Source organism: Ahaetulla prasina, chromosome 9, assembly GCF_028640845.1.
Source record: "Ahaetulla prasina isolate Xishuangbanna chromosome 9, ASM2864084v1, whole genome shotgun sequence".
Classification (NCBI taxonomy): Eukaryota; Metazoa; Chordata; class Lepidosauria; order Squamata; family Colubridae; genus Ahaetulla; species Ahaetulla prasina.
The window spans coordinates 7,781,779-7,790,569 of NC_080547.1; positions in this window are offsets into that span (position 1 = coordinate 7,781,779).

Below are 8,791 nucleotides of genomic sequence, written 5' to 3' on the forward strand. Positions count from 1 at the left end.
CCAGAAGTCTAGTCAATCCCCTGCTAGAGCAGGAGATCTATATCATTTCAGGCAAATGGTTGTCCAGTCTCTTTTTGAAGTTTCCAGTGATGGAGCACCCACAACTTCTGAAGGCAAGCTATTCCATTGGTTGATTGCTGTCACTTTAGGAAATTTTTCCTTAATTCCAGGTTGCTTCTCTCCTTGGTTAGTTTCCAGCAATTATTCCTTGTCTTGCCTTTTGGTGCTTTGGAAAGTAGTTTGACCCTGTCATCTTTTTAGGAGCTCCTCAATTAATTGGAACAGTTCTATCATGCCTCACCTAGTCCTTATTTTTTATTAGACTACTAGTCATACCTAATTCCTGTAACTGTACTTCGTATGTTTTAGCCTCCAGTCTCCTAATCATTTTTTTTTTTGCTCTTTTCTGCACTCTTTCCAGAGTCTCAACCTCTTTTATATTGCCCTGACCAGAACTGGATGCAGTTCCAAGTGTGGCCATAGTAAGGCTTTGTAAAGAGGTACTAGAACTTTACATGATCTTGATTTTATCCCTCTGTTAATGCAGTTTAGAATTGCATTGGTTTTTTTGGTGGCTGCTGCTGCACACTATTGGCTCATATTTAAATGATTTTTCCACTAGTTATCCAAAATCTCTCTCAGAGTTACTAGCATTAGGACAAGTTTCACATAGTTGCTTTTTCTTGCCTAAGTGTAAAACCTTATGATTATCTATGTTGAATTTCATTGTGTTAGATAGGGTCCAGCGTTCAAGTCTGTTAAGATCTTTTTGGATCTTGACAGGCTTAATTCATAGTTCATAGATTATGAACTATGGCACATGTTTTAGTGACCAATAACATTTTGATCGAAGGCTCAAATTATTTGTGTTTTTCTTCAGTTGTTTCACGTAGCTTTCTGCCTTTGAGCAAGCATTGGGTGGAAATATTACTCCTTTTATTTCTGAACCCAGAGGGGGAAAAAGGGAGAGGGGGAGAGAGCGGAAGCATTTATTTTGTAGCCACTAAACTATGAGAGAAATTATGGTTGCCCTTCCCCACTTGGCCTTCTCTTGGCACTTTTGTTCTATTTCCAGTAAGCTTCACAATTCAGTTCTAGAGAATCCAATCTATTCAATTCCATGATTTTTTTCTACACTGCCCAGAGAAAACTGGCCTGCTTGATGTCTACTTATCCTTAGCATGGACTGTCTCCTAGCAGCAGCCTTTGAGTAAAGTGGCGAGCATTGTAACTTGGAACATACTGTAGTCAGCAAAGGCTGCCTAAAATCTTTGTCACAAAAGCAAACTGGCAAAAAGGCGATTTCTGAGAAAAACAAATGGCGCCAGGAAATGCCAGATGTACAAGTGCAGTGTATTCTAACAGTGAGGCAATTGTCACATTGGTGGAATATGCTGCCAACCTAGCAGTGGTATAGTTAGGCTTCTCATTGCAAAGAACTCTGGAATTCTATTGTTTAGTTTAACCTATGAATCAAAAGCCTGATATTCCAAAGGAAGTATTAAGCCACAAGAAGTGCTGAGCACAGCTAGAGAGCTTCATTGGGAAGCACGTGGTGGTGGTGGTTCTGTGTCATTCCTATCTCACCCCCCCCCCTCCCACCAAGCATTCTGGGACTTAAATGTGACCCTCTTTCTCTAGGAATCCAGAAGGAGAGGTAGCAACCCTGCAGATTCCGATCAGCACATATCTTCTGCAGTTGTCTTCCTTGATTCTTTTTTATTTTAATAATTTTCCATTCTACTCATCAGTTTAATGCCTTCCACTCTGAATAGTTTCTTAATTAGGGTAAGCGGGGAACCACCCATCCCATTGTTCTGCCTCATCCTCTCAAGTTGCTTCTCATGTCATTGTGTTGCTGCAGAGGTTCTTCAGCCCTCTATCACCTGCAATGTGGGTGCTCGTCCGCCAGCTGGCACTCTTGCACCCTACCAGGGGCTCCAAATTAAACATGCTAAGGATTTTGATCTTTTAAAGCTCTTTCCAATTCTTCTAATTTAATCAAAATACATTGAAATAGGAAGGAAAAGAGAATATATAAAAATAAAGCACTTTCTCAAATGCCAGTTTCTAAAACTTGCTCAAATGTCAGTTAAAAACAGTTTTAACAGGCTGCCAAGTGCTGCCATACAGAAGACCATTTCTAAGACCATCTCTGTAGAGACGTTTTTGGAAATATCTAAACCAAAGAATTGGAAGATCATTATTTATCATGAAGGACTGAGGGTTTTTTAAAAAATACAATAAAGACCCAGAATTATATAAATACAAGCTTTGGTTCATAAATGATTCTAAAGTTTATAGTTTAATTTTGGCTTAGTATGTTGCATGAATCCAGCCACTGTGGTTTGTAAACTATAATTTTATGGTTTACTATGTGGTGCTAAGGGTGGTATTTTGGTGAAATTCTAAAGACTGGATAAGTCACTCTGTGAGGAAGATGGGCACTTTAATAACAAAATAGCAGAATAACAGAATCAGAAGGGATGTTGGAGGTTTCCTAGTCCAACCCAACTGCTCAAGCCCCCTACACCATTTCAAACAAATGGTTGTCCAATCTCTTCTTAAAAGCCTCCAATGATGAAGCACTCACGACTTCTGGAGGCAAGTCATTCCACTTATTAATTGTTATAACAATCAGGAAATTTCTCCTTAATTCCAGGTTGCTTCTCTCCTGGATTAGTTTCCATCCGTTATTTCTTGTCCTGCCTTCAGGTACTTTGGAGAATAGGTTGTTCCCCTCTTCTCTGTGACAGTCCCTCAAGTATTGGAAGTATCATGTCACTCCAGTCCTTCTCTTCTCTTCTCTTCTCTTCTCTTCTCTTCTCTTCTCTTCTCTTCTCTTCTCTTCTCTTCTCTTCTCTTCACTAGACTAGACTTTTATTCAGTTCCTGCTTTCTAAACCTGCTAAATAAATAAAATACGAAAAGGCTGGAGGAGGGCAAATGTTTCTATTTCCAAAAGGGGACATTCTAGAAAAGATTCTCCTGCAAAATGATTACATTCATCACAAGTTGTTCCATTCAGTTGCATTTCTAAGGCAGTATGACAGTGCTACTGTTGTGAAAAAATATTACAGAACTGGTGGGAAGACGTCTTTTCAGCTGTATGTTTAAAACAAAAACATTTTCCTGGTTTGAAAATGACAATAATTGCAGATGAAAAGTAAACTATTCACAGAATTATATTCTTCCAGTATATGTGTTTCCTATTAGTCATATACCAGTTTGTGCCCAATCTGAGCAATTGGTGCAACCAGAGTGAGGTTGAGAATTCTATTGGTCAGCATTCAAAAAGCAAACATGGTAGATTTTGATCTCACATTCTTTCCCACTTTAGCCCCTTTCCCTTCTCCTGAATCCAGAACATTATTTTAATTCAAACAGTCCTCAACTTACGACCACAACTGAACCCAAAATTTCTGTTGGTAAGGGAGACATTTGTTGAGCTTTGCCCCATTTTACAACTTTTCTTGCCAGTTGTTAAATGATTCACTGCATTTCTAATTTCTCTATTAGAGAAAGTAAGATTATGAATGTTAGTATTGAAAGTAGAGATGTATATAACTATAATCACAATAATCAATAAAAATGTAAATAATCTAATGTAAGAAGAAACTTAGTTAAAGCTTTCTGGTTATATTATTATTATTATTGCTATTATATTATTGCTATTATATTATTGCTATTATATAAAAGTAAGGTTCTACATTTAGGCCAAAAAAACAAAATGCACCAGTACCGTATATGTGGTACCTTGCTCAATAGTAGTACCTGTGAGAGGGATCTTGGAGTCCTAGTGGATAACCATTTAGATATGAGCCAGCAGTGTGCAGCAGCTGTTAAAAAAGCCAACACAGTTCTGGGCTGCATAAACAAAGGGATAGAATCAAGATCACGTGAAGTGTTAGTGCCACTTTATAATGCCTTGGTAAGGCCACACTTGGAATATTGCATCCAGTTTTGGTTGCCACGATGTAAAAAAGATGTTGAGACTCTAGAAAGAGTGCAGAGAAGAGCAACAAAGATGATTAGGGGACTGGAGGCTAAAACATATGAAGAACGGTTGCAGGAACTGGGTATGTCTAGTTTAACAAAAAGAAGGACCAGGGGAGACATGATAGCAGTATTCCAATATCTCAGGGGCTGCCACAAAGAAGAGGGAGTCGGGCTGTTCTCCAAAGCACCTGAGGGTAGAACAAGAAGCAATGGGTGGAAACTGATCAAAGAAAGAAGCAACTTAGAACTAAGGAGAAATTTCCTGACAGTTAGAACAATTAATAAGTGGAACGACTTGCCTTCAGAAGTTGTGAATGCTCCAACACTGGAAATTTTTAAGAAAATGTTGGATAACCATCTGACTGAGATGGTGTAGGGTTTCCTGCCTGGGCAGGGGGTTGGACTAGAAGGCCTCCAAGGTCCCTTCCAACTCTGATGTTATGTTATGTTATGTTATGTTACGTTATATTATTATTATTATTATTATTATTGTTATTAGTTTGTGTGTTAATATTTACTATCACCCTTTCTCTGGTCTTTTTTATTTGTAAATGGTATACCCTGACAATGCACTGTATTCAAAAATGTTTATGAATAAAATTTAAAAATAAATAAATAAATGATTCACTGCTGTTGTTAAGTTAGTAACATAGTTGTTAAGTGAATCAGGCTTCCCCATTGACTTGTCAGAAGGTCACAAAAGGGGACCACATGACCCTGGACACTGCAACTGTCATAAAAATGAACCAGTTGCCAAGGGTCTAAATTTTGACCATGTGACTATGGGGATGCTGCAACAGTCATAAGTGTGAAAAAATGGTCATTAGTGACCATTTTAGTGGTATTGTAACTTTGAACAGTCACTAAATGAACTGTTGTAAATTGAGGACTACCTGTACCAGAATAGCATGGAACTTATTGTCCAGTGTGACTGTCCAGTGTGTTCTTGGCTATGATCTTTCAACGCAAGCTATGTCAGCCAGCAATGACAGGCACTGACATTCATCCCTATCTGTGGCATCATCCTGTCATAATTTTGTCACCAGGGAATTTTACTAGGGAGTGGAAGTGTATTTTTATTGGCAATACTCAATTATCCCTGCCTCTACTGCAAATGGAATTATCATCAACTCGCTTGGTAGATTCAGTTGTATCTCTTGCCCATCCCTAGTCTTGAGGAACAATACGGGCCCTTTTTAAGGCCTTAAGAGGCTCTGTAACTGAATATTTATTTGATTTTTCTCCACTTCTCCGTATATTGGTCAATGCCTGTTTTTTTTTTTCTTTTTGTCTTTTCAATCCAGTGGCCAAATGAATGGAAGCCTGAAGTAGGAAAACTCAGAATATTGAAATAATCTGTGGGGTTATTTTTTAACTGAGCAGAGTGCCTGTCTTAAGTATCAGTTTATTGGATCATTTCATGCTTTCTTTGGGGTGGGGGCTTCCATGTTTGGGGCCCAGACAAATTGTCCCATAGGCCCGTCATCTCAGGTCTTGTATCTATTATGTGCAATCCCATAACCTTTTCCAGTGTTTTGCCTGGCCTTTTTTTCTTGTTTATGTTGTTCCTAAAAATTAGCTAGTGGTCCCAAACGCAGCATCTGAAACTACAATGCTTAATTGTCCTTAGTTTCAAAAGGTTTCATTTTACACCCCTGATTGATTAATTCACTCATTAACTGTGAACTGAGTGACTCAGCCCTGGCACAAAAGCGCTACGATAAACGAAGAAAACCGACATTGAGGAAAAGCATAACTTTGGATCCCGTCAGTTGCAAGTCATTAATCTAATTACAGAGTGAGTAGTCACCAAGGGACCGGAACTTATTGGGTAAATTATTGGATAAGTTCCTGAGCTTTGGGAAACGCTGGCTGGATTGAAGAATTGCTTGGAATGTAGGAAGTGAAATAGGAAACTAGAGTTTTATACTTTTTCTTTCCATATCAGAAATGTTAACCTGATAATGAGAGCATTAGTGTTTTAGAATCCCAAGAGTAGATTTCTCCATCATCCTGTACAGGTAGTCCTTGACTTACGACCACAACTGAGCCCCAAATTTCTGTTGCTAGGGAAGACATTTATTAAGTGAATTTTGCCCCATTTTATTACCTTTTTTTTAAACCACAGCTGCTAAGTGAATCACTGCATGGTTGTTAAGTGAATCTGGCTTTCCCCATTGACTTTGCTTGGTCAGAAGGTCGCCAAACTTTACCTAGGGACACTGCAACCATCATGAATATGAACCAGTCGCCAAGCGTCTGAAATTGGTTCATGTGATCACAGGGATGCTGTAATAATGTGTGTAAAATGGTCATAAGTCACTTTTTTCATTGCTGTTCTAACTTTGAACAGTCACTAAACGATCTGTTGTTAAATCAAGGACTGCACATTCTGCAGGTGATGGAAAACTCCCCTGACTTCAAGAGCTGGTTCCAATTATCCCATCAGATGTTGCTCAACTACAATTGTCAGAATCTTTCCCCGTTAATGATACCGTCTGAGTCTGCAATGCACTTGACTCAGGAATATCTGGAATGCTCCCTCATTCCGGAGAAGAGAATCTTAGATTTGTCATACAGGAGTTTATCTGGAATGATGTGCCAGATGATAGTCCCAAAGGTGTTTTCCAAAATATGACAGGACTTCCTTGGGGTTTTTTCTTTGCAAACATTTTGCTTCTCATCCAAGAAGTTTCTTCAGTTCAGTTTTCAAGGGAAAAAAAAACCTTCATAGATGTTTGTGCCATATGAAATCAGTTCAACACTACGTTTATTTCGCTTTTGTTTGTTTATATTCTTAATTGTTTGCTTAGTTATTGGCTGCATTGAAACTGTGTAACCTGGTTACTGATTTAACTCATTGTCTGGGCTTGCACAAAGCACTGAACAGTCTGAATTCACAAACTATGCTAAGCCACGAATAAAAGAAAACCAAAGTAAAGAAAACCCCGCTGTGCTTAAAATTAATCCAGCCTGGCATATTTAGGCATGCAGTTCCAGATTCTTTAACTGATTTGATTAAGCATGTTAACACTTCAGTCTATATCCCACTTTTCATTTCAGATTGGATACTCAGGGCAGCTTAGCTGCTAAAACAAAAACTTAGATCTGATAAAGAAGCTTATTTGATTCAGGACTTTTCACATAGAGAGCTATAGAACCAGAATGGGGAAATGCTAACCTGCAGGCAAGATCCACTTCATAGTGTCTCTTCCTTACATTCCCCAACATAGCAGATTGCCATAAGAAGAAATGCAAGGGGGAAAATGTACAAATATACTTTCAGAAAACCTAGTTGTTGTGTGGGAGATTTTGAGGGCTATTGCATCGTTCCTCTGCCTCCAAATTTCTCATGGAATAACTATCATTTTTATTCTAAATTACTTTGAATGTTTGTTTTTTTAAATGGACACAGTACAGGTAATCCTCGAGTTATGACCACAACTGAGCCCAAAATTTCATTCCTAAGCAAGACAGTTAAGTGAGTTTTGCCCAATTTTGCAATTTTTCTTGCCACAGTTATTAAGGAAATCAAGTTGCTAAGTTAGTAACATGGCTGTTAAGTGAATTTGACTTCAAGCATTGACTCTGCTTAGCAGAAAGTCACAAAAGGGGATCACATGAACCTGGGACACTGCGTCATAAATATGAGTCAATTCAGTGGTGGATTTCAAATTTTTTTACTACTGGTTCTGTGGGTGTGGCTTGGCAGGCGTGGCAGGGGAAGGATACTGTAAAATCTCCATTCCCTCCCCAATCCAGGGAAAGGATACTGCAAAATCCTCATTTCCTCCTGATCAGCTGGGACTTGGGAGGCAGAGAATAGATGGGGGCGGGGCCAGTCAGAATTTTTTAATACCAGTTCTCTGAACTACTCAAAATTTCCGCTACCAGTTCTCCAGAACTGTTCAGAACCTGCTGAAACCCACCTCTGAGTCAATTGCCAAGCATCCGAGTTTTGATCACATGCCCATGGGGATCCTGCAATGGTCATAAGTGTGAAAGCGGTCAGATTTTCCAGTGCCGTTGTAACTTCAAACTGTCACTAAATGAATGGTTGTAATTCAGTGAACACCTGTATACAAATGAAAGGAAAAGAGAAAGACAAAGTGGGAAGAGGAGACAGAAAGTATGGTGTGAGTGGATGGCAGATGAATGAAGTGTGTGACTAGGATGTGTGTATAAGACAAAGAGTGCAGGGAGGGCCCCATTCCATCGCACCGTTGGTATGTAGCCTCCAACTGGTTAACCCCCTGAAAGGAATGCAGTTCCTCGGGTGAGAAGGACGAGGAATTTTCTTACCCCTCCAATGGACTTTGGAATCATTCTAGTTTTTCTGCCTCCTCGTAATTGCTACCATCCTGGGGTAGGATAACGGCATAGTTACCTTTGTCAATAATTCCAAAAGCATGTGCTGGCATGGAGAAGCCGACAGCTTGGCTCCTGCCTTCCAGAAATTGGAGGAATGTCTCTAATTAGGTGGTTGATGGGGGTGAGGGTGGATGGGAGGTTGACCTTTGGCTTTGGCTGCCATGGGAAGGAGTTGTTGAAATAAGAAAATGTGAGAGTGGTGCAGAAGAAAGAAGCCAAGAATATAAATGTCAACTCCCCAACTCAAACTTGGCAGAGCTAAATAAGAATCCTTAATCCCTTCCCAGAAGCAGTCTCATTGATAAGAGAACACGGTTATTTCTTATACCTAGTCTGGGTGAAATTGGGTGTTTAAGTCTATTTCCAGTGGCTTAGTGAACACCTTGTGATATGCTTTCTAAGGCTTAATAGAACATTGAGTC